The sequence below is a fragment of the Oncorhynchus masou genome, chromosome 33 (genome assembly GCF_036934945.1).
Source record: "Oncorhynchus masou masou isolate Uvic2021 chromosome 33, UVic_Omas_1.1, whole genome shotgun sequence".
Lineage (NCBI taxonomy): Eukaryota > Metazoa > Chordata > Actinopteri > Salmoniformes > Salmonidae > Oncorhynchus > Oncorhynchus masou.
Window position 1 is genome coordinate 23,286,819 of NC_088244.1, and position 25,865 is coordinate 23,312,683.

Below are 25,865 nucleotides of genomic sequence, written 5' to 3' on the forward strand. Positions count from 1 at the left end.
AGAAGGAATGAGAGAGGAAAGGAGAGAGAAGGAATGAGAGATGAACGGAGAGAGAAGGAATGAGAGAGGAACGGAGAGAGAAGGAATGAGAGAGGAAAGGAGAGAGAAGGAATGAGAGAGGAAAGGAGAGAGAAGGAATGAGAGAGGAAAGGAGAGAGAAGGAATGAGAGAGAGGGAATGAGAGAGGAGAGGAGAGAGAGGGAATGAGAGAAGAGAGGGAGTGAGAGATGAGAGAGGTGAGGGAGTAAGAGAGGAGAAGAGAGAGAGGGAGTGAGAGGAGAGAGAGGGAATAAAAGAGGAGAGGAGAGAGAGGGAATGAGAGAGAAGGAATAAGAGAGTAGAGGAGAGAGAGGGAGTAAGAGAGGAGAAGAGAAGAGAGAGAGGGAGTGAGAGGAGAGAGGGAATAAAAGAGGAGAGGAGAGAGAGGGAATGAGAGAGAAGGAATAAGAGAGGAGAGGAGAGAGAAGGACTTTACCTTTGGACCATTACAGAGGGAGTGGCTTCAAAAGAAGGAGGAGGGTGTGTGTGTGTGTGAGAGAGAGAGAGAGAGAGAGAGAGAGAGAGAGAGAGAGAGAGAGAGGGAGAGAGAGAGACGTTGAGCAGTGGGAGAGTGATAGAGTAGATCAGTCAAAGAAAGAACCAAAAGGCAGAGGGAAAGAGTGTGAGAGAACTACTATGCACTGTCCCACTCCATGAATGTATTCCCTTTCTCTACAGACGAGAGAGAGAGAGAGAGAGACTACCTTTCCTTACTCTGGACTCTACCATGGCACCTGTCACAGATAGAGAGACAGGGACCTAGGAGCGCTACAGTACCAGGAACACACAGAGTACAAAGGTAAGGCATTCCTTTCCTTATTTCCCAGTGGATGTTGTTGGGGTGTGTTTATCATGTGTCTGTTTTTTAAACAGTAGTTTGGGAGCAGAGTGTTTGTCAGTGTGGTTTTGTTTGTGTGAGTGAACTGGTCAGTGTTGTTGTAGTGGAGTTAAAGGTTCATGTTTGCCTTGCTCAAAGCCGAGTGGTATTTTTCAGTTGGAAAGTGTGAGAAAGTGGTCCTTTTTCAGTTGGAGATTCAACATTTCTCACAACAGTTCTCTGAAAAGCCAGTTAGGTGCTTGTGCTAGAGTGTCAGTTTTAAGTAAAAATAAGCATATTTAGTACATATTTCCATTTGCCTGGTCAGATGATTTTTCCTAATATTGACCAGCGGGACAAAAGAGGATTCTCTCTCTTTACACCTGAAATCCCATACAACTCTCTCTCTCCCTCTAGCCCTCCCCATCTTTCCACACGGTCACTTCTACACTTTAATCTAATTTAGCTCTGGCTTTTATCTCCTTTCTGCACGTTTTGTAAATGGCTAATTTTAACGAAGGGAGTTTATTCCTCTCTGTCTCTTTCTCTCCTTTCTCTAAAGAAGTACAGATTACATTGAGAGAGTGTCCCTCATACAGGCAGCTAATATCTGAAACCAATATTATATTTTCTCTGTGTGTCTGTCTGTCATCTCAGCTTCAGCCTTTTAACCCAGTGTGTTACTCAAAGACCCCATGTGCCCCTGGATACTGAACACTCCTGAGCATCTCAGCTTAACAGTATGACTGTGTCTGAGTCTCTATGGAGTGCTCTACTGTAGATATATGTGGTTATAGTCAGTCTATTTCTCTGCTTTCTCTCTCTCTCTCTCTCTCTCTCTCTCTCTCTCTCTCTCTCTGTCACTCACTCACTCACTCACTCACTCACTCACTCCTTGTGGTGAGTGCAGGCCAGAGGCTGGGCTACAAAGTGGCGGTGACTTTGGCGGTGTGGTGAGACTCTGTGTCTGTGTGCTTTGGGCTGGACGGGAATGTTACACATCACAGGGAGGGAGGGAGGGAGATGTAGAAAAATAGAGAGAGTGGAATAGGGAGAAAAATAGAGAGAGTGGAATAGGGAGAAAAATAGAGAGAGTGGAATAGGGAGAAAAATAGAGAGAGTGGAATAGGGAGAAAAATAGAGAGAGTGGAATAGGGAGAAAAATAGAGAGAATGAAAAACAGACAGAGAGGAAGAAAGACATACAGTAGCAATGGCAGTTTTCTTTGTTTGAAATATTTAATGGATGCTGCTGATCTTTTGAAATATTGACTTGTTTGCTGCAGCTGGAGGGTCTAAAGAGGAGACAAGTTGTTCTGTCATTCACATAAAAAGCTAAATGCTGTCATCATCAACATTTAATCAGATGTATTTTTATTTTCAATCCAGTTGAATAAATGTAACAGTACAGGCATTTGATATGATACTCACCCCTGATGAGTAAGGTATTCTCTCTCGGTGTGTGTGTGTGTGTGTGTGTGTGTGTGTGTGTGTGTGTGTGTGTGTGTGTGTGTGTGTGTGTGTGTGTGTGTGTGTGTGTGTGTGTGTGTGTGTGTGTGTGTGTGTGTGTGTGTGTGTGTGTGTGTGTGTGTGTGTGTGTGTGTGTGTGTGTGTGTGTGTGTGTGGAGACTCCTGTAGACTTACTATGCCACTGTTGACTGCAAAACTAGATCAGATTCATCATTTGATTTACACTGTTAATGATCCCTGGTAATGGTACACTGTTAATGATACACTGTTAATGATCCCTGGTAATGATACACTGTTAATGATCCCTGTTAATGATACACTGTTAATGATCCCTGGTAATGATACACTGTTAATGATACACTGTTAATGATCCCTGGTAATGATACACTGTTAATGATACACTGTTAATGATCCCTGGTAATGATACACTGTTAATGATCCCTGGTAATGATACACTGTTAATGATACACTGTTAATGATACACTGTTAATGATACACTGTTAATGATCCCTGGTAATGATACACTGTTAATGATCCCTGGTAATGATACACTGTTAATGATACACTGTTAATGATACACTGTTAATGATACACTGTTAATGATACACTGTTAATGATCCCTGGTAATGATACACTGTTAATGGTACACTGTTAATGATCCCTGGTAATGATACACTGTTAATGATACACTGTTAATGATCCCTGGTAATGATATACTGTTAATGATACACATTTACATTTACATTTAAGTCATTTAGCAGACGCTCTTATCCAGAGCGACTTACAAATTGGACACTGTTAATGATCTCTGGTAATGATCCCTGGTAATGATACACTGGTAATGATACACTGTTAATGATCCCTGGTAATGATACACTGTTAATGATCCCTGTTAATGATACACTGTTAATGATCCCTGTTAATGATACACTGTTAATGATCCCTGGTAATGATACACTGTTAATGATACACTGTTAATGATCCCTGGTAATGATACACTGTTAATGGTACACTGTTAATGATCCCTGGTAATGATACACTGGTAATGATCCCTGGTAATGATACACTGTTAATGATACACTGTTAATGATACCTGGTAATGATACACTGTTAATGATCCCTGGTAATGATACACTGGTAATGATACACTGTTAATGATCCCTGGTAATGATACACTGTTAATGGTACACTGTTAATGATCCCTGGTAATGATACACTGGTAATGATACACTGTTAATGATACACTGTTAATGATACACTGTTAATGATACCTGGTAATGATACACTGTTAATGATCCCTGGTAATGATACACCGGTAATGATACACTGTTAATGATCCCTGGTAATGATACACTGTTAATGATACACTGTTAATGATCCCTGGTAATGATACACTGTTAATGGTACACTGTTAATGATCCCTGGTAATGATATACTGTTAATGATACACTGTTAATGATCTCTGGTAATGATCCCTGGTAATGATACACTGGTAATGATACACTGTTAATGATACACTGTTAATGATCCCTGGTAATGATACAGTGTTAATGATACACTGTTAATGATCTCTGGTAATGATCCCTGGTAATGATACACTGTTAATGATCCCTGGTAATGATACACTGTTAATGATCCCTGTTAATGATACACTGTTAATGATCCCTGTTAATGATACACTGTTAATGATCCCTGGTAATGATACACCGTTAATGATACACTGTTAATGATCCCTGGTAATGATACACTGTTAATGATCCCTGGTAATGATACACTGTTAATGATACACTGTTAATGATACACTGTTAATGATACACTTTTAATGATACCTGGTAATGATACACTGGTAATGATCCCTGGTAATGATACACTGTTAATGATACACTGGTAATGATCCCTGGTAATGATCCCTGGTAATGATCCCTGGTAATGATCCCTGGTAATGATACACTGTTAATGATACACTGTTAATGATCCCTGGTAATGATACACTGTTAATGATCCCTGTTAATGATACACTGTTAATGATCCCTGGTAATGATGCACTGTTAATGATACACTGTTAATGATCCCTGGTAATGATACACTGTTAATGATACACTGGTAATGATCTCTGGTAATGATCCCTGGTAATGATACACTGTTAATGATCCCTGGTAATGATCCCTGGTAATGATACACCGTTAATGATACACTGTTAATGATCCCTGGTAATGATACACTGTTAATGATCCCTGTTAATGATACATTGTTAATGATCCCTGGTAATGATACACTGTTAATGATACACTGTTAATGATCCCTGGTAATGATCACTTGCCCCTTATGTTTTTCCTTGAATTAATCTGTAAAGGAGGAAGAACGGTTTGAGAGAAAGGGTTTTAGGGAACAACTTGGCACAGGGAGACTGTTTATATAAACACAGAGCCCCATACAGTAGGTACAGTGGGGTCAGGAGTGTTCTGACCAGGAACACCTTGGCACAGGGAGACTGTTTATATAAACACAGAGCCCCATACAGTAGGTACAGTGGGGTCAGGAGTGTTCTGACCAGGAACACCTTGGCACAGGGAGACTGTTTATATAAACACAGAGCCCCATACAGTAGGTACAGTGGGGTCAGGAGTGTTCTGACCAGGAACACCTTGGCACAGGGAGACTGTTTATATAAACACAGAGCCCCATACAGTAGGTACAGTGGGGTCAGGAGTGTTCTGACCAGGAACACCTTGGCACAGGGAGACTGTTTATATAAACACAGAGCCCCATACAGTAGGTACAGTGGGGTCAGGAGTGTTCTGACCAGGAACACCTTGGCACAGGGAGACTGTTTATATAAACACAGAGCCCCATACAGTAGGTACAGTAGGGTCAGGAGTGTTCTGACCAGGAACACCTTGGCACAGGGAGACTGTTTATATAAACACAGAGCCCCATACAGTAGGTACAGTGGGGTCAGGAGTGTTCTGACCAGGAACACCTTGGCACAGGGAGACTGTTTATATAAACACAGAGCCCCATACAGTAGGTACAGTGGGGTCAGGAGTGTTCTGACCAGGAACACCTTGGCACAGGGAGACTGTTTATATAAACACAGAGCCCCATACAGTAGGTACAGTGGGGTCAGGAGTGTTCTGACCAGGAACACCTTGGAACAGGGAGACTGTTTATATAAACACAGAGCCCCATACAGTAGGTACAGTAGGGTCAGGAGTGTTCTGACCAGGAACACCTTGGCACAGGGAGACTGTTTATATAAACACAGAGCCCCATACAGTAGGTACAGTGGGGTCAGGAGTGTTCTGACCAGGAACACCTTGGCACAGGGAGACTGTTTATATAAACACAGAGCCCCATACAGTAGGTACAGTGGGGTCAGGAGTGTTCTGACCAGGAACACCTTGGCACAGGGAGACTGTTTATATAAACACAGAGCCCCATACAGTAGGTACAGTGGGGTCAGGAGTGTTCTGACCAGGAACACCTTGGCAGAGGGAGACTGTTTATATAAACACAGAGCCCCATACAGTAGGTACAGTGGGGTCAGGAGTGTTCTGACCAGGAACACCTTGGTACAGGGAGACTGTTTATATAAACACAGAGCCCCATACAGTAGGTACAGTGGGGGCAGGAGTGTTCTGACCAGGAACACCTTGGCATAAGGAGACTGTTTATATAAACACAGAGCCCCATACAGTAGGTACAGTATGGTCAGGAGTGTTCTGACCAGGAACACCTTGGCACAGGGAGACTGTTTATATAAACACAGAGCCCCATACAGTAGGTACAGTGGGGTCAGGAGTGTTCTGACCAGGAACACCTTGGCACAGGGAGACTGTTTATATAAACACAGAGCCCCATACAGTAGGTACAGTGGGGTCAGGAGTGTTCTGACCAGGAACACCTTGGCACAGGGAGACTGTTTATATAAACACAGAGCCCCATACAGTAGGTACAGTGGGGTCAGGAGTGTTCTGACCAGGAACACCTTGGTACAGGGAGACTGTTTATATAAACACAGAGCCCCATACAGTAGGTACAGTGGGGTCAGGAGTGTTCTGACCAGGAACACCTTGGCACAGGGAGACTGTTTATATAAACACAGAGCCCCATACAGTAGGTACAGTGGGGTCAGGAGTGTTCTGACCAGGAACACCTTGGCACAGGGAGACTGTTTATATAAACACAGAGCCCCATACAGTAGGTACAGTGGGGTCAGGAGTGTTCTGACCAGGAACACCTTGGCACAGGGAGACTGTTTATATAAACACAGAGCCCCATACAGTAGGTACAGTGGGGTCAGGAGTGTTCTGACCAGGAACACCTTGGCACAGGGAGACTGTTTATATAAACACAGAGCCCCATACAGTAGGTACAGTGAGGGCAGGAGTGTTCTGACCAGGAACACCTTGGTACAGGGAGACTGTTTATATAAACACAGAGCCCCATACAGTAGGTACAGTGGGGTCAGGAGTGTTCTGACCAGGAACACCTTGGCACAGGGAGACTGTTTATATAAACACAGAGCCCCATACAGTAGGTACAGTGGGGTCAGGAGTGTTCTGACCAGGAACACCTTGGTACAGGGAGACTGTTTATATAAACACAGAGCCCCATACAGTAGGTACAGTGGGGTCAGGAGTGTTCTGACCAAGAAAAGCTCCTGATCCTCTAGTTATATAAGATCACAGTGCAACCATGTGGGATTGAATAGCCTGACTAGATCAGTTAGCGTCATCAGGTACAGATAACATGACAATGATACACTGAACCAGGGTTGAAACAGAGGCTAGAAGGGCCAATCTCAGTTCAGCATCAGAAGCTTTAGGGTAAAGCAGTTCAGAACAGTGTACTAGCAGTGTACCAAACAACAAGGAAGTCCACCTGACCTTTCTCTCTCCTTCAGATGTATATCAGTCATAGCAGCCGATCCCCGTGCTGCGGGCTCAGTGCGAGAGGGAGGGGAGTGACTCTGACATGGACTAAACAGTGTGGAGAGTAGGGGTGGGTGGATCAGAAGCTCTTTGGCAAGCTGAAGCCTCATTCCCTGCTTGTCTTGGACACACTAATGCGTCCTCCTCTCTCTACCTCTGCTTCTCAATATATTTGCCTTAATGTGCAGAGCTGTGTGTGTGTGTTTGTACCCTGGCATATGTGTCTGCATATACAGTATGTGGCAGAATTTGTGTGTGTGTGTGTGTGTGTGTGTGTGTGTGTGTGTGTGTGTGTGTGTGTGTGTGTGTGTGTGTGTGTGTGTGTGTGTGTGTGTGTGTGTGTGTGACGTGTGTGTGATGTGTGTAACACGTGGGTGTGTGTGTGTGTGTGTGTGTGTGTGTGTGTGTGGGACGTGTGTGTGATGTGTGTGTGACGTGTGTGCGCATTTGGGGTTCAGGCTGCAGGTGAGAATCCATCACCTCCACTATGGAGAAAATCCAGAGGTGAAGGAGAGGAGAATTAGATAGCTTTACAATAGGAGATGAGAAAATAACGAGTCTCTCCCCCTCTTCTCCTCCCCCCACGGCCCCTCAGAGCTGAGGTAAAGGGAGCGTTCGCCTGCCTCGGGGGCTTAGAGAGGGGATTTGGCTGTTCTGCCGGGTGCCTGCCTGATAACGAGACAGCCAGTCCTGCTGATACGCTGCTGAGTGCAGTACAGCACCCCTTACCTGTCACTCCTCACCTGTCACACTCTGGTGCCACTGGCGGCCGAGATGGTGCGCACACACACACACACACACACACACACACACACACACACACACACACACACACACACACACACACACACACACACACACACACACACACACACACACACACACACACACACACACACACACACACACACACACACACACACACACACACACACACACACACACACACACAGGGCCTACCACAGGGCTGCAGGAGTGTTTGTGTGTGCAACTGCAGCATCTTTACAGTTTGGTATGTGACAACTCACAGTAAACCTCTCAGTCAACGTAGAGAGGAAATGAATCCAGGCTCTTGCGGCACGTCTGGTATTTCATTCAGTGAGCATCACACTATGCAGTTAAATATTTTCCCCTCACTATACTCACACCTCTTTGTCAGGCTAGTTTAGGATAGGAAAAGCCAATTCACCCTCATTCAGGCCACAGGATGGATATATTGTATAAAGCATGTTATTCCCCCCAGTCCTCTCCCATTTCCTTCTCATCCTGTTGTGCCAGTCAAAGTTACAGCTGCTGGGATACAAGATTCATATTCAAGTCAAAGCCCTTAGCTGCCCCTTAGTTATCATAACAGAACTCCATGAAGAGAGAGGAGTGGAGGGGAGAGGATAAGGGGAAGGAGGAGGGAAGGGAGATGTAGGAATAAGATAGGAGGATAAAGATGGAAAGAGAGAGGGAGAGAAGAGCTGAGACTATGAGAAGAGAAATCAGCAGGTTAGAGGAGGGGGAATAGAATAAATTAAAAGGGGAGCAGAGCAGATCTCTTCCATTAATGTGATCCTCCCTCCTCCCCTATTCCTCTCCTCCTTTCACCACCTGTGTTCTCACTCACCGCTGTTTACCCACCCTCCCTTCCTCCCTCCCTCCATCCCTTCCTTCCTCCCTCCACCCATCCCTTTCTACCCCATTGCCACTTAATCCTCCTCACTCTCTCTCCCCCCCATCCTTCTCCCCTACCCCTTATTTCACCTCTCACCCTTCTCACCTCCCTCGTTAGCTCTCCCCGCACTCCACTCTCTCACTCCTCTATTCACCCTTCCTGATGCCTACACACCTTCTGGTGCTTAAGTTATTAGCCAGACCTAATCAACCTGCAATCATGCAGTATGTGGTGTGATCTGTGATTTTGTGTGTTTGTGTGTGTGTGTCTATACTCTATGTGTAGGGTGTGTGTGTCTATGTGTAGGGTGGGTGTGTCTATATGTGTAGGGTGTGTCTATATGTGTAGGGTTGGTGTGTCTATATGTGTAGAGTGTGTCTATATGTGTAGGATGAGTGTGTGTCTATATGTGTAGGGTGTGTGTGTGTCTATATGTGTAGGGTGTGTGTGTGTGTGTGTGTGTGTCTAAATGTGTAGCGTGTGTGTGTGTGTGTGTGTGTCCTTATGTGTAGGGTGGGTGTGTGTGCACACGCTTGTGCATGTGTATGTGTGTGTTAGGGCTGGGACAATACCAGTATTGTGATACTCGTTAGTATCGTGGAAAACAGCCTTAATGTTGGAAGCAAACATCATTATGTTTTCATCCAGAGACATATTTATTTATTTTCCAAATTATAACACTCTATATTTTATATACAGCAGTTTTTGAAAGGCCTAAAGAGTTTGGTTTCCTACGTGTTTTTATTTTTGACATGGAAAAAATATAACGATACTGGTATCGTCCCGGCTCTAGTGAGTGTGACTGCCAAATGCATGTGTGTATAGGGTGATGCTGGTGCAAAATGGATGTGGCCAGGCTATGGCTTTTAGCCCATCCTCCCAGTCTCCCAGCTTCTCTCCATCTAGCCTGCTAATTGAACCCGTCCCAGGAGGAGGGATCATTCCACATTTTTAATTTGGCTTTTCCTCCTGATAAAGCACCACCCCCACTCCTCCTTCTCTATCACTCTCTACATCGCCCTCTCTCTGTCACAGTCAGACACACACACACACACACACACACACACACACACACACACACACACACACACACACACACACACACACACACACACACACACACACACCGAGACACACCCATTTATTTCAGTGTAAGCCAAAGCAGCAGTAGAGGGCTTAGTCTACCCAGCTGCAGCCAGCAGAGATAGACTCTCTGAAGGTGAACCCCATAGTGAGGGAGAGGAGGGGACGGAGGGCCCTTTTGAGTTGTGTGTAAGTGTTAGTGTGCTAGTGTGCATGTGTTTGTGTGGAGGGTATGTGCATTAGATCTGTGGAGAGAGAGGCCTTTAGATCAGAAATGAAAATAGAGAACAGGCACATTTATTGATAGTATTATATCTGTGTTTGTTTACCGACATGTGTATTATATTAGATGTGTGCATAGTTTAGGTATTTGTGTTTCTGTTAATAAGAACTTATACTGCAACAACAAAGAAATGCATTGAAAAGCTTTCTGTTAGCAAATTCCACAACAAAAGGATTAACATGAGAAACAATACTTAAGCCAGTTTGCACATCAGAGACATGGTGAAGCCAATAGACCGAGGGGTTGGGAGTACAGTAACAACACACTGAACCAGATCCCAGTACAATAAGACTAGAGACTAACACCTCCTTTTAAGTGGTCCTTATTACAATGTACTTCTGTAGATGGTAATTAGCGAGATAGCTAGCTAGCTAGTTGGTAGACCTAACAAAAATGCCAGAGAAGCTAACGTTAGCTAGCCACTCTAGCTGGCAAATACTACCTATGCTAAATCATCCAGCAGAATTCATGTATACAAAAAAGCTAAACAACTTGCATGGAAAACTTTACGTCTCATGTCTCATGTCTCATGTCTCATGTCTCATGTGTTGACGTTTTTGTCTTGTCTACAACACTTTGTTTCTTTCACGTCTGGATTATTTTTTTAAACATTTTTTTAAATATTATTTTTAATTATGAACAAAACAAATACAAAAACAGAAATATACAAAGGAGAGTACATAAACCTAACAGACAGAGTATTACATATCGAGATACCTGTTCAATTTGTCAAAATGTTTTATGGTACGTATTGCTTTTTTTTTTACACTTACTGATCATTTGGAAATAACGAATGTGAAGTGGGGTTTGTTCTCCGCCCACTTGATTTTATGGATAAAGAATCTTCCATAAAAAAGAAACAAATGACCAATGAAGTTAATTCAGGGTCCATATCATTTGGATCAAAATAAAACATAATATCAGAGTCTTTCAAATTAACATTAACAGGGGTTTCTTTTAAAATCTTCAAACTCACTCCAATATCTTCTGACATAGTAATATCTTGACATAGTTTTCCTGTATACATGATTTTACATTTACATGTCAATTCTTTCTAACTGAATTGAGAATACAAAATCCTCAACAGTTGCACTTGGAGACTGTTATATTCTCCTAAAAGAAGAATAGCACCTTTAGGGACAGCTCTAACAACAATTTGATACTCCTCAGGAGTAAATATAACATTGTGTGTTCTCATGAATTCTGGATAATCATATAGTTGTCCATCATTATTCAATAGTTTTTTAACCCAGAAAATGCTGTTGTCAAACCAGTTCTGGAAAAAAAGACTTGTTTTTGTATTTTCTGTATTTGTTATTCCAGTATATCTATGTGGGGGAAATTATGTTTGTATACGAGGTTCCAAGTTAGAAGTACTTCTTTATGAAGGTCAGCAAGCTTAATAGGGATCTTACCCACATAAATGTTGCATTTGAGTAAGACCACCAATCGGTTGGAATATTAAATGAGGGATTATATTCCAAATGCAATCCATATTTCTTAAATACTTTTGTATCCATTTGATCTTGAAGATTATATTAGAGGTGTTAAAACCCAGAGCGTTCAACCCTCCCTCCCTTTTCTGAAATAATGAGGTGTATTCCTCCATATGAAGTTAAATCATTTAGTATCAACCATTTTAGTTACTGACAGAGGAACATCCAAGGCAAGGCAATAAACTAATCTGGACAAACCTTTAGATTAGTACAAGTCCAGATAAAGAAGCATCTCTTAATAACCAGGAGTTAAATCTCTTTCTAATTTTCTCTACAATAGGAGAGAAGCTTAAACTGGTCCTTTATTTCTGGTCTTTGTTAACCTTAATACCAATATAAGTGATCACATCTTTTACAGGGATTTGACATACTGAGTTTAAGTCACATCTTTTCAACGCAAATAACTCACAAAAAGAAAAAAAAAGAAAAGAAATCAGCCAAGACCTCCGAAACAAACTGTAGACCTCCACAAGTCTGGTTCCTCCTTGGGAGCAATTTCCAAACGCCTGAAGGTACCACGTTCATCTGTACAAATAATAGTACGCAAGTATAAACACCATGGGACCATGCAGCCGTCATACCACTCAGGAAGGAGACGTGTTCTGTCTCCTAGAGATGAACGTACTTTGGTGTAAAAATCCCAGAACAACAGCAAAGGACCTTGTGAATATTCTGGAGGAAACAGGTACAAAAATATCTATATCCACAGTAAAAATGAGTCCTATATTGACATGAAAGGCCGCTGAGCAAGGAAGAAGCCACTGCTCCAAAACCGCCATAAAAAAGCCACACTATGGTTTGCAACTGCACATGGGGACAAATATCCTACTCTTTGGAGAAATGTCCTCCGATGAAACATAAATAGAACTGTTTGGCCATAATGACCATCGTTATGTTTGGACGAAAAAGGGGGAGGCTTGCAAGCCGAAGAACACCATCCCAACCTTGAAGCACGGGGGTGGCAGCATCATGTTGTGTTGGTGCTTTGCTCCAGGAGGGACTGGTGCACTTCACAAAATAGGTGGCATTATGAAGAGGAAAATTATGTGGGTATATTGAAGCAACATCTCAAGATATCAGTCAGGAAGTTAAAGTTTGGTTACAAATGGGTCTTCCAAATGGACAATGACCCGAAGCATACTTCAAAGGTTGTGTCAAAATGGCTTAAGGACAACAAAGTCAAGGTATTGGAGTGGCCATCACAAAGCCTTGACCTCAATCCTATAGAAAATTTGTGGGCAGAACAGAAAAAGCGTGTGCGAGCAAGGAGGCCTACCTACCTTACTCAGTTACACCAGCTCTGTCAGGAGGAATGGGCCAAAATTCACCCAACTTATTGTGGGAAGCTTGTGGAAGGATACCCGAAATGTATGACCTAAGTTAAACAATGCTACCAAATACTAATTGAGTGTATGTAAACTTCTGACCCACTGGGAATGTGATGAAAGAAATGAAAGCTGAAATAAATAATTATCTCTACTATTATTCTGACATTTCACATTCTTAAAATAAAGTGGTGATCCTAACTGACCTAAGAGGGATTTTTTTTCTAGGATTAAATGTCAGGAATTGTGAAAAACTGAGTTTAAATGTATTTGGCTAAAGTGTATGTAAACTTCCAACTTCAACTGTACATGTGAGAAGGCTTTAATATACTCAATAGCTTTCCTGACTTCCTTATGATCTTTCATAAAAAATGGTGGTGTCGTCAGCCAATTGTGAACATTTGATCTCTTTATTTTGTATCTGACTACCCATGAAACTATCCTTATTGATATGAAGTGCCATAATTTGTATGAACAATAAAAATAAGAGAGGAGAAATTGGTCATCCTTGTTTAATTCTTTGTCTTATGTCGAATCACTGTGAAGTTCCATGGGATAATTTAACAGAATTGTTTTCGTTACACTTTGAAAATGTTGACCAAAACCCCAAAAATCGAAGACTCAAAAAGAAAATAATGTTCAACTGAATAAAAAGCCTTGTAAAAAAAGCCTTTTACAAATAAAATAAATTATCTTCCATAATGTGCACCTTGTAGTCTATCATGTCAAATACTAGTTGAAAATTATTACATAATATACACTTCCGTTCAAAAGATTGGGGTCACTTACAAATGTCCTTGTTTTTGAAAGAAATGCAAAAATGTTCTCCATTAAAATAACATCAAATAGATTAGAAATACAGTGTAGACAATGTTGTAAATCACAATTTTAGCTGGAAATGGATGATTTTTAATGGAATATCTACATAGGCGTACAGAGGCCCATTATCAGCAACCATCAGTCATGTGTTCCAATGGCACGTTGTGTTAGCTAATCCAAGTTTATAATTTTAAAAGTTTAATTTAATCATTAGAAAACGCTTTTACAATTATTTTAGCACATCTGAAAACTGTTGAGCTGAATAAAGAAGCAATAAAACTGGCCTTCTTTAGACTAGTTCAGTATCTGGAGCATCAGCATTTGTGGGTTCGATTACAGGATCAAAATGGCCAGAAACAAATAACTTTTTTCTGAAACTCGTCAGTCTATTGTTGTTCTGAGAAATGAAGACTATTCCATGCAAGAATTTGCCAAGAAACTGAAGAGAACAGTGCAAACTGGCTCTAAACAGAATAGAAAGAGGAGTGGGAGGCCCCGGTGCACAACTGAGCAAGAGGACAAGTACATCAGATTGTCTAGTTTGAGAAACAGACGTCTCACAAGTACTCAACTGGCAGCTTCATTAAATAGTACCTGCAGAACACCAGTCTCAAAGTCAACAGTGAAGAGACGACCCCCGGGATGCTGGCCTTCTAGGCAGAGTTGCAAAGAAAAAGCCATATCTCTGCTCAGTGTTTGTGTTCTTTTGCCCATCTAAATCTTTTAGTTTTATTGGCCAGTCTGAGATGTGTCTTTTTCTTTGCAACTCTGCCTAGAAGGCCAGCATCCCAGGGATCACCTCTTCACTGTTGATGTTGAGACTGGTGTTTTGCGGGACTACAGAAATGAGACCTTGTGTCATAGAAACAGGCAGGACCCCTAAATCAATTGCCTCCTTAATTAAAAACATTAAATATAAATTCAACAATATCTTCCTGAAAATATTTATAGAATTCACTATTAAGGCATTCATTCCCTGGAGATTTGTTCTCTTTTAACTTGCAATTAATATTTTTTATTTCATTCATAGAAATAAATTCATCACAAGACATTTGGAAGTCTTCATCTATGAATGTTGCATAGTCTTTGACAGAGTGTAGAAAGGCAGATATGTCACTGATAGGACAGGCATCACTGGTGTAAAGATACCTTTCTGAAACGGATTATGAAATATGTTGGGGATTTCATCTTCTTTGCCATCTATATTAAACACATAAATAGAGGTAAATTCAGAATTATTTCTCTCTAAATTGTAAAAGTATTTAGTGTTTTTTTTCACCTTCCTCCAACCATCTCCTTCTTGATCTTTCAAATGCCCCTTTTGCTCTCTCTTCATACAGTCAGTCCATTTCTAGTTGTAAAGAGAATAACTGAGCCTTTCCTTCTTCATCAAGTTCCTCCATAGAGATTAGAGAAAGGATTTCCTTAACATGTTTATCTTCCCTCAATCTTTTAAGTTCAGCAATTTCTTTACCTCTCTTCCTGGCTGTTATTAACAGTGCTGGCTCTGTTAGAAGGAGGATATCTGTCAATCATCACATTAGATACAGAATTAACACCTCCACCTAAGATCATTTTGATATCCAGAAATACACCTTTAACTCTATGAATCTCTTCTTCTGTCACGGATTCCCCCGGTACTGCTCATTCCGTTCACCAGCTCCGGAGGTCTGCGTCACCCACCTTCTAGGCATCACTGAACAGGATTCGTTACCAACAACTCCGGACTGTCTTGTCTCATTACACACACCTGGTTCCTATTCCCTCTGATGAGTATGTGTAGATATGTGCCCTCTGTTCCCCATTGTCCTTGTTGATTGTTGTTCCATGTCTGTTGGTCTTGTGAGTACCTGTGCTCTGTTGTAATCGGCTTGCGTGTTACCGCGTTAGTGTGCACGTGTTATTACGGGTCTCGTCCAGTGTATTGTTATTACGGGTCTCATCCCGTGTATTGTTATTATGGATCTCATCCCATGTATTGTTATTACGGGTCTCTTCCCGTGTATTGTTATTACGGGTCTCATCCCATGTATTGTTATTACGGGTCTCTTCCCGTGTATTGCTATTACCGGTCTCGTCTCGTGTATTGTTATTACGGGTCTTGTCCCGTGTATTGTTATTACGGGTCTCATCCCGTGTATTGTTATTACGGGTCTCATCCCATGTATTGTTATTACGGGTCTCTTCCCGTGTATTGCTATTACCGGTCTCGTCTCGTGTATTGTTATTACGGGTCTTGTCCCGTGTATTGTTATTATGGGTCTCGTCCCGTGTATTGTTATTACGGGTCTCGTCCGTGTACTGTTATTACGGGTCTCGTCCGTGTACTGTTATTACGGGTCTCGTCCCGTGTATTGTTATTACGGGTCTCGTCCCGTGTATTGTTATTACGGGTCTCGTCCCATCCCCGTGTATTGTTATTACGGGTCTCGTCCCGTGTGTTGTTATTACTGGTTTCGTCCCGTGTATTGATATTACGGGTCTCGTCCCGTGTATTGTTATTACGGGTCTCGTCCCTTGTATTGTTATTACAGGTCTCGTCCCGTGTATTGTTATTACGGGTCTCGTCCCGTATATTGTTATTACTGGTCTCGTCCCGTGTATTGTTATTACGGGTCTCATCCCGTGTATTGTTATTACGGGTCTCGTCCCGTGTATTGTTATTACGGGTCTCATCCCGTATATTGTTATTACTGGTCTCGTCCCGTGTATTGTTATTACGGGTCTCGTCCCGTGTATTGTTATTACGGGTCTCGTCCCGTGTATTGTTATTCCGGGTCTCGTCCTGTGTATTGTTATTACAGGTCTCGTCCCGTGTATTGTTATTACGGGTCTCTTCCCGTGTATTGTTACTATGGGTCTCGTCCCGTGTATTGTTATTACGGGTCTCGTCCGTGTACTGTTATTACGGGTCTCGTCCCGTGTATTGTTATTACGGGTCTCGTCCCGTATATTGTTATTACTGGTCTCGTCCCGTGTATTGTTATTACGGGTCTCATCCCGTGTATTGTTATTACGGGTCTCATCCCGTGTATTGATATTACGGGTCTCGTCCCGTGTATTGTTATTACGGGTCTCGTCCCTTGTATTGTTATTACAGGTCTCGTCCCGTGTATTGTTATTACGGGTCTCGTCCCGTATATTGTTATTACTGGTCTCGTCCCGTGTATTGTTATTACGGGTCTCGTCCCATCCCCGTGTATTGTTATTACTGGTCTCGTCCCGTGTATTGTTATTACGGGTCTCGTCCCGTCCCCGTGTATTGTTATTACAGGTCTCGTCCCGTATATTGTTATTACTGGTCTCGTCCCGTGTATTGTTATTACGGGTCTCGTCCCGTCCCCGTGTATTGTTATTACAGGTCTCGTCCCGTATATTGTTATTACTGGTCTCGTCCCGTGTATTGTTATTACGGGTCTCGTCCCGTGTATTGTTATTACGGGTCTCGTCCGTGTACTGTTATTACGGGTCTCGTCCATGTACTGTTATTACGGGTCTCGTCCCGTGTATTGTTATTATGGGTCTCGTCCCGTGTATTGTTATTACGGGTCTCGTCCCATCCCCGTGTATTGTTATTACGGGTCTCGTCCCGTGTGTTGTTATTACGGGTCTCGTCCCGTGTATTGTTATTACGGGTCTCGTCCCGTGTATTGTTATTCCGGGTCTCGTCCTGTGTATTGTTATTACAGGTCTCGTCCCGTGTATTGTTATTACGGGTCTCTTCCCGTGTATTGTTACTATGGGTCTCGTCCCGTGTATTGTTATTACGGGTCTCGTCCCGTGTATTGTTATTACGGGTCTCGTCCGTGTACTGTTATTACCGGTCTCGTCCCGTGTATTGTTATTACGGGTCTCGTCCTGTGTATTGTTATTACGGGTCTCGTCCCGTGTATTGTTATTACGGGTCTCGTCCCGTGTATTGTTATTACTGGTCTCGTCCCGTGTATTGTTATTACTGGTCTCATCCCGTGTATTGTTTTTACGGGTCTCGTCCTGTGTATTGTTATTACGGGTCTCGTCCCGTGTATTATTATTACGGGTCTCGTCCCGTCCCCATGTATTGTTATTACGGGTCTCGTCCCGTATATTGTTATTACTGGTCTCGTCCCGTGTATTGTTATTACGGGTCTCGTCCCTTGTATTGTTATTACAGGTCTCGTCCCGTGTATTGTTATTACGGGTCTCGTCCCGTATATTGTTATTACTGGTCTCGTCCCGTGTATTGTTATTACGGGTCTCATCCCGTGTATTGATATTACGGGTCTCGTCCCGTGTATTGTTATTACGGGTCTCGTCCCATCCCCGTGTATTGTTATTACGGGTCTCGTCCCGTGTGTTGTTATTACGGGTCCTGTCCCGTGTATTGATATTACGGGTCTCGTCCCGTGTATTGTTATTACGGGTCTCGTCCCTTGTATTGTTATTACAGGTCTCGTCCCGTGTATTGTTATTACGGGTCTCGTCCCGTATATTGTTATTACTGGTCTCGTCCCGTGTATTGTTATTACGGGTCTCATCCCGTCTATTGATATTACGGGTCTCGTCCCGTGTATTGTTATTACGGGTCTCGTCCCTTGTATTGTTATTACAGGTCTCGTCCCGTGTATTGTTATTACGGGTCTCGTCCTGTGTATTGTTATTACGGGTCTCGTCCCGTGTATTGTTATTACGGGTCTCGTCTCGTCCCGTCCCCGTGTATTGTTATTACGGGTCTCGTCCCGTATATTGTTATTACTGGTCTCGTCCCGTGTATTGTTATCACGGGTCTCGTCCCGTGTATTGTTATTACGGGGCTCGTCCCGTGTATTGTTATTCCGGGTCTCGTCCCGTGTATTGTTATTACAGGTCTCGTCCCGTGTATTGTTATTACGGGTCTCGTCCCATGTATTGTTATTACGGGTCTCGTCCCGTGTATTGTTATTACGGGTCTCGTCCCGTGTATTGTTATTACGGGTCTCGTCCCGTGTATTGTTATTACGGGTCTCGTCCCATGTATTGTTATTACGGGTCTCGTCCCGTGTATTGTTATTACGGGTCTTGTCCAGTGTATTTATTGGATGTTTACACCTCACTCTTTGTTTGGGTTACAGCCCTGTATTATATACACTACCATTCCAAAATTTGGTGTCACTTACAAAAGTCCTTGTTTTTGAAACAAAAGAACATTTTTTTGTCCATTACAATAACATCAAATTGATGAGAAATACAGTGTAGACATTGTTAATGTTGTAAATTACTATTGTAGCTGGATTCGGCTGCTTTGTAATGGAATATCTACATAGGCGTACAGAGGCCCATTATCAGCAACCATCATTCCTGTGTTCCAATGGCACATTGTGTTAGCTAATCCAAGTTTATAATTTTAAAAGGCAATTGATCATTAGAAAACCCTTTTGCAATTATGTTAGCACAGCTGAAAACCATTGTCCTGATTAAAGAAGCAATAAAACTGGCCTTAGACTAGTTGAGTATCTGGAGCATCAGCGTTTGTTTCAATTACAGGATCAAAATGGCCAGAAACAAAACTTTCCTCTGAAACTCATCAGTCTATTCTTATTCTGAGAAATTAAGGTTATTCCATGCAAGAAATTGCCAAGAAACTGAAGATCTCGTGCAACGCTGTGTAACCAGAATGGAAAGAGGAGTTGGAGGCCCCAGTGCGCAACTTTGCCTAGAAGGCCAGCATCCCGGAGTCGCCTCTTCACTGTTGACGTTGAGATTGGTGTTTGCGGGTACTATTTAATGAAGCTGCCAGTTGAGGACTTGTGAGGCATCTGTTTCTCAAACTAGACACTCTAATATACTTGTCCTCTTGCCTAGTTGTGCACCGGGACCTCCCACTCTTTCTATTCTGGTTGTGCCAGTTTGCGCTGCTCTTTGAAGGGAGTAGCACACAGCGTTGTATGAGATCTTCAGTTTGAGCCTATAATCAAATCCACAAATGCAAGCTAAAATAGTAATTTACAACATTAATTATGTCTACACTACTTTTCGGATCAATTTGATGTTATTTTAATGGACAAAATAACTTTTCTTTCAAAAACAATTACATTTCTAAGTGACCCCAAACAGTAGTAGTTGTGTGTGCGTGCGTGTGTGCGTGTGTGCGTGTGTGCGTGTGTGCGTGTGCGTGTGTGTGTGTGTGTGTGTGTGTGTGTGTGTGTGTGTGTGTGTGTGTGTGTGTGTGTGCGTGCGCGTGCGTGCGTTTTGGGCTCCTTCCCTGTCATGTTCATAATGTACTCTATTTTTGGAAGAGAAATATAAATAATTATTTCGTATTCCTGCGCCTGTCTGCTATCATTATACAATGATGGACAAAATAACTTTTCTTTCAAAAACAATTACATTTCTAAGTGACCCCAAACAGTAGTAGTAGTGTGTGTGTGCGTGCGTGCGTGCGTGCGTGCGTGCGTGCGTGCGTGCGTGCGTTTGTGCGTGCGTGTGTGTGTTTTGGGCTCCTTCCCTGTCATGTTCATAATGTACTCTATTTTTGGAAGAGAAATATAAATAATTATTTCGTATTCCTGCGCCTGTCTGCTATCATTATACAACGTGACATCTTCAAATTCTTCAAATAATATCCTGTTTTGTTTGTTGGATGCATAGATATTCCCTAATAACATTTCACTGTTCAAATTCACTGTTCAAATTAACCAACTACCAGTGGTTAGTCTTACGACTGATGACCTTCCCTTTAAATGCACCTCTTATAACTGCCATATTGTAGAAAGTCAATGTCTGCATTGAACCATTTGCAATACATGATAATAGCCTTAAGTTTGAGTAAATTATGAATACCCCTGACCTGAATTGAACAAAGAGATAAAAACAAACTTCAACCAACAACCTTGTTATGCTAATATAAGCTTTTGCTAAGGATATGTAACTCAAAAGGATTTCCATCCCATTATTAACCTCTCCAACAAAAAACAAAGAAATACTCGTCATAAAGTTACCAAATGATTCTTACTCCCACAAGGGGGAGACATTGTGCAGACCTTACAATAAGCAGTTATTCACCCATATTTACTGTTAGTTTACCAGTTCTCAGGTCAGCCTTTTCTCATTCACTTACTATAACATGATGCTTTTCACCTGGCAATTAGTGTTTAGGCCTACGAGTTCTGTCTGAGTTTTTATTATTTATTTATTTAACCTTTATTTAACTAGGCAATGCCAATGCATCCCATCCAAACGTGAGAATGTTCCTCAACAGTGAAACCCTGGCAAGGTTCCATGATGGAATAAGAGTTTGTCCTACGAACTTTTGAATTGCATTTATAAACTATTATTCAACCAAGCTTAATAGACTTACAATTTGGAAAGCATGAATGACTGTCTCTCAATTTTAACCAGACCTGTTAATTAGTGTATAAACATGTTTTATCGATGGTTAAAGTTATTGACCCTTTGTCAAATGCACTGTTAATTTATCTAACAATTTAAAGATCTTTTTCATGTGAACCATTTGTGAACAAGTTTTTGCCATTGTGCCTGGGCATTAGAATCCAGAGCTCTTTATTGCAGCATTGTGACAATGAGGTGGTCGGGTTTTGAATTGGCTACCACTTATCCCATGGTTTGTGCAGGCTGAAATGAGCAGGCCCTGAAATATGATGCGCTGGGATATATGGTTGGGATGCTATCGAAAACTTTAATATTTGTAACAAGCAAGGTAACAAGCATTCGATGTTCCACTTATGTAATTATAGACTGCAATTACCACCCGTTACATGCTATTACAGTTAATTACAACACTTGTTAGTGTAAGTACATATTTAATTACACTGTAATAAGAACACCTTAAAATGAAGTGTTACCGACTAGGGAAATAAGATGTGTACTGAATGATAAGGCACCGGGGCTAGCAGGAGGCCTACGGGGTTATAATAACATTCAGGCAGCCTTAGCTCTTGTTGTGCACATGTGGTATGTGGACAAGGGCGCTGATTTTTCAGAGAACGGGAAAGGATAAATGAATGAAAGCAAGAGAGAGAGATGGAGGGAGGGAGAGGTTGTGTAGAAACATGTCCATTGAGGCAGACTAGAAAAACAAGCACTGTACTGTACGTAGAGTAACTGCTGTACTGAAACCATACAGGGAAAACTACTGCACTGAAGTCATCTAGGAAGGGTACCCTACTGAGCATCGAGAGGGGGTGAGATGTGAGTGAGTGATGGAACAACACTGGGCCTTACACTTGCCTATTTATGTCCCCTCAGTCACTGCAGTATGAATGTGTGTAGCCTTGGTGCTGGGCTGTGTGTGAAGTGCTGTCAATGCTCCCCAGGGCAGAAAGCATGGCAGGTATACAACAGGGTATTCACAGATATAAAGATAGTCTGTTCTCCCAGGGTGGAGGCCCAGAGAAGGGAAGGGGTGGGGTCTTTCCATGTGGCCCCTGATTGTGATATGTGAAAGGGATGGTGAGTGGCTACTGGGTTGCCAAACACAGGGGCCCTTTGTGTCCCTCACCGCCTGTATGTTTACCAGTCACTCGCGCCCCCTACCAGAGACCAAGTTCATTAAGCAAGGCCCACAGGAGAGTGTGTGTGTTTGGGGCGGAGATGACGACTGTCTGAAACGTGCATTCCCTGGCTGATTAGAGGGAGAGGGAGGGAGTGTGTGTGTGTGTGTGTGTGTGTCTGAGAGAGTGTGTGTGTCTGAGAGAGTGTGTGTGTTTGGGGCGGAGATGACGACTGTCTGAAACGTGCATTCCCTGGCTGATTAGAGGGAGAGGGAGTGTGTGTGTGTGTGTGTCTGAGAGAGTGTGTGTATGTACGTGTGACAGCGTCTGCGATGGATTGCGTGTGTGTGGAATGTGGCTGCTGACGGATGCACAGGGGAGTGTTTGGGAGGAAGAAGGGAGGATGAGGAAAGGAACGAGGTCGAACAGAGAGGAGAGGGGACAGTGACAGATTGCTTAGAGATGTGTTGTAGCAGGCCATTTCAGCCTAGCTTATAGCCTTTCCCAGCCTAGCCTGAGTTTGGCCATGGTGTGTCTCGTTCCGACAGGTTGACATTTGTTGTCATGAGTCTTGTCCTAGAGGTAGAACTGAGCCATTAGATATGGTCAGCTGCATTCTGGAGGGCAGGGCAAGTCAAAATGTGCAAGTCAAAATTGTGGGTCTTCATTTATAAGGTTAGGGCTAGGCATGAGGTTTAGCAGTGTGATTAAGTTTAGAGTTAAGGTTGGAGTTAGGTTTAAATTCAGAGATAATGACTTTGTGGCTGTGCTAGCTAGTGACCACTCTACAGAGCTACCTCCAGAACAAGATTCATGACAAAAACGCTAACATGCGTCGTTCCGCCTCTTTCTCTGTGGTAATAGGGATGGACAGAGAGGCTGTGGACAGTGACCTGTACATCCTCCTAGGTTTTAGCCAAACATACAGGACTACCCCCCTCTCATCCCCTCGACACCCTAACCTTTAAACTTTCACCTCCGCCCTGATAGCCCATTTAGTGTGTGTGCGTGAGAGAGAGAGAGAGAGAGAGAGAGAGAGAGAGAGAGAGAGAGAGAGAGAGAGAGAGAGAGAGAGAGAGCTGGGGTAGTGAGTGACCATCAGGCAGAATAGGAGGAAACTCAACGTGGAAAATGGTCAGGTTCAGACTTGACGTGACACACACCTTATTTGCATTCCCAGGCATATAGTTCTGTAATTACCTCTCGTTACGGTAAGAGTCCATTTGAACAGATGTATGCATACCTGTCCACATGTGCCAACACAGCATACTTAATCACAAACTGTAGGCATACCAGAACACAGAGACACACACCCCCTTCACTAGAGTCCATTGGCCTGGCTTGACACACAGACACCCAAAGCCCTCAATAACCCTTAGCTGTAACCCCTCTTTAATGGAGAAGTGTTGCTTACAGATATGGGAAACAATGTTATGATTAGGTGAGTCAGAGTATGGTTAAAGTATGGTTAAGGTATCAGTTAGTGTAGGTCTTGTTGTGTGTGTGTGTTTGGGGCCTCCTTACACACACTGACACACAGCAGAGCCCACCATGGATATGTGAGAACCTCACTCCCTCCACTCTGGGGCACTTCATCACCTGTCAGTCTCACTCACCTGCAGGAGCGCAGGGAGGGGAAGGGTTAACCCCGGGTTATCATCATCATCAGTCCTCTGCTCAGTGTCTCATACTAACCTTAGGGCACATACATTGTGTCCAGACCCTGCTCTGATTCAAACCCTTCTCTGATTCAAACCCTGCTCTTAATTCCAGCCCTCCTTTCAGTGTTGTGCATAATGTTGCTGTGCTGTCTCTATGCATCAGCTAATGCGCGTCAGGGAGCACAGGGCTGTGTGTGTGTGTGCATGTGTGAGTGTCAAGCCCTAACACACGCTCTCCACGGGGCTAGGTTCTCATGTCCATGTTTCACAGAAGACAGGTTCTAAATAATGGAATATGGCTGAGGAGCCAGAGAACGAGAGGAGGTGGAATGAACAGAGTAGGAGAACCCATGATGCTGTCACTGCTGACATCCCCCTTCTCACTGTACTGTACATACAGAGATACAGAGATGTGGGACAAGGGGTGAGGAGGTTAGAGGTTGTGCTATTTGAGAAGTGAATCATTTTGTGGTGTTCTGCATCATGGTTATGAATAAGCGCTTATTTGAGGTGAAATATACACTCTTGTCTCAAAGAGATGGAGGTAGACAGCGTAAATAATTGGTGACATCTGATTTGGGTCTCAGGTGCTGACCTGTCGCCTGTGTGTCTGTGGTCGATGTGTGTGTGCGTGTGTGTGTGTATGCGTTTTTGTGTGTATGTATGTGGACACCTGCTTGTCGAACATTTCATTCCAAAATCATGGGTATTAATATGGAGTTGTTCCCCCCTTTGCTGCTATAACAGACTCCACTCTTCAGGGAATGCTTTCCACTAGCTGTTGGAACATTACTGCGGGGACTTGCTTCTATTCAGACACGAGCATTAGTGAGGTCAGGCACTGATGTTGGGAGATTAGGCCTGGCTCGCAGTCGGCGTTCCAATTCATCCCACACTGATCTCGACAAACCATTTCTGTATGGACCTTGCTTTGTGAAATGGGCCTTCCCCAAACAAGTCAGGAAAGGGCCTTCCCCAAACTGTTGCCACAAAGTTGGAAGCACAGAACTGTCTACAATGTTTGTCTATGGAGATTGCATGGCTGTGTGCTTTATTGTTTTTTACACTTGTCAGCAACGGGTGTAGCTGAAATAGCCAAATCCACTAGTTTGAAGGGGTGTCCACATACCTTTGTTGTGTGTGTGTGTGTGTGTGTGTGTGTGTTCTCTGTATTGGGCCTTTATTTGTCAGGGTTTGCATGTTTTTTTTAACGTATGAATGGAAGTCTGTGATATAGATGATATGATGTATGTGTCTGTCAACGGAGTGTTTAAACTATTGAGTGTCTAATCTCCAAAGCATTTATTCAAAGATGTCTAAGACAGCTAACTCTAACCCTAAAGGCCCCTCTGCAAGCAAATCACTCAAGAGTGACTTCGAAATTGGACATCTATCCATGTCCTAAGGCTGTCGGGAAATGCATTCAAAACCAGTCACTAGGGGCAACAGTGCTATTACCATCAAGTAGGCTTGGGTTTTACTAGTGGGTTGTGAACGGAGGTGGTGGATGGGATTAATCCAAGACTCTGGATCAATCTCAGTGGTGGACACTTGTTTATATTTTTTTATTTTTTTACCCTTACCTTACCATTTGGAATGAGTGCAATAAACACAATGTTTTAACCCTATCCAAAACCTTAACCCTTCGGAATTTGACATTTGGAGCAACTTCGAAATTTGATGTTTGGCGAAAGGGAACAATGCTGAGCAGGAGGAATCAACCCATAAACATTTCCTAAACACTTTGACATTCGACGTTTGGAGCAACTTTGAAATTTGATGTCTAATTCTGCAGTGAGACTGTGAGAAAA

General features: G+C 42.8%; 1 protein-coding gene across 1 annotated transcript in view; it reads left to right on the plus strand.

Annotated features, from left to right (window-relative positions):
- The first annotated feature begins 575 nt into the window (after nucleotides 1-575).
- The window catches only part of LOC135528058 (semaphorin-3B-like), a 98,686-nt gene continuing 73,396 nt past the window's right edge, over nucleotides 576-25,865 (plus strand). The window contains exon 1 of the mRNA XM_064956827.1: nucleotides 576-838. The gene's annotated coding sequence lies outside the window, so the exon portion shown is untranslated. The remainder of the gene's footprint in view (nucleotides 839-25,865) is intronic.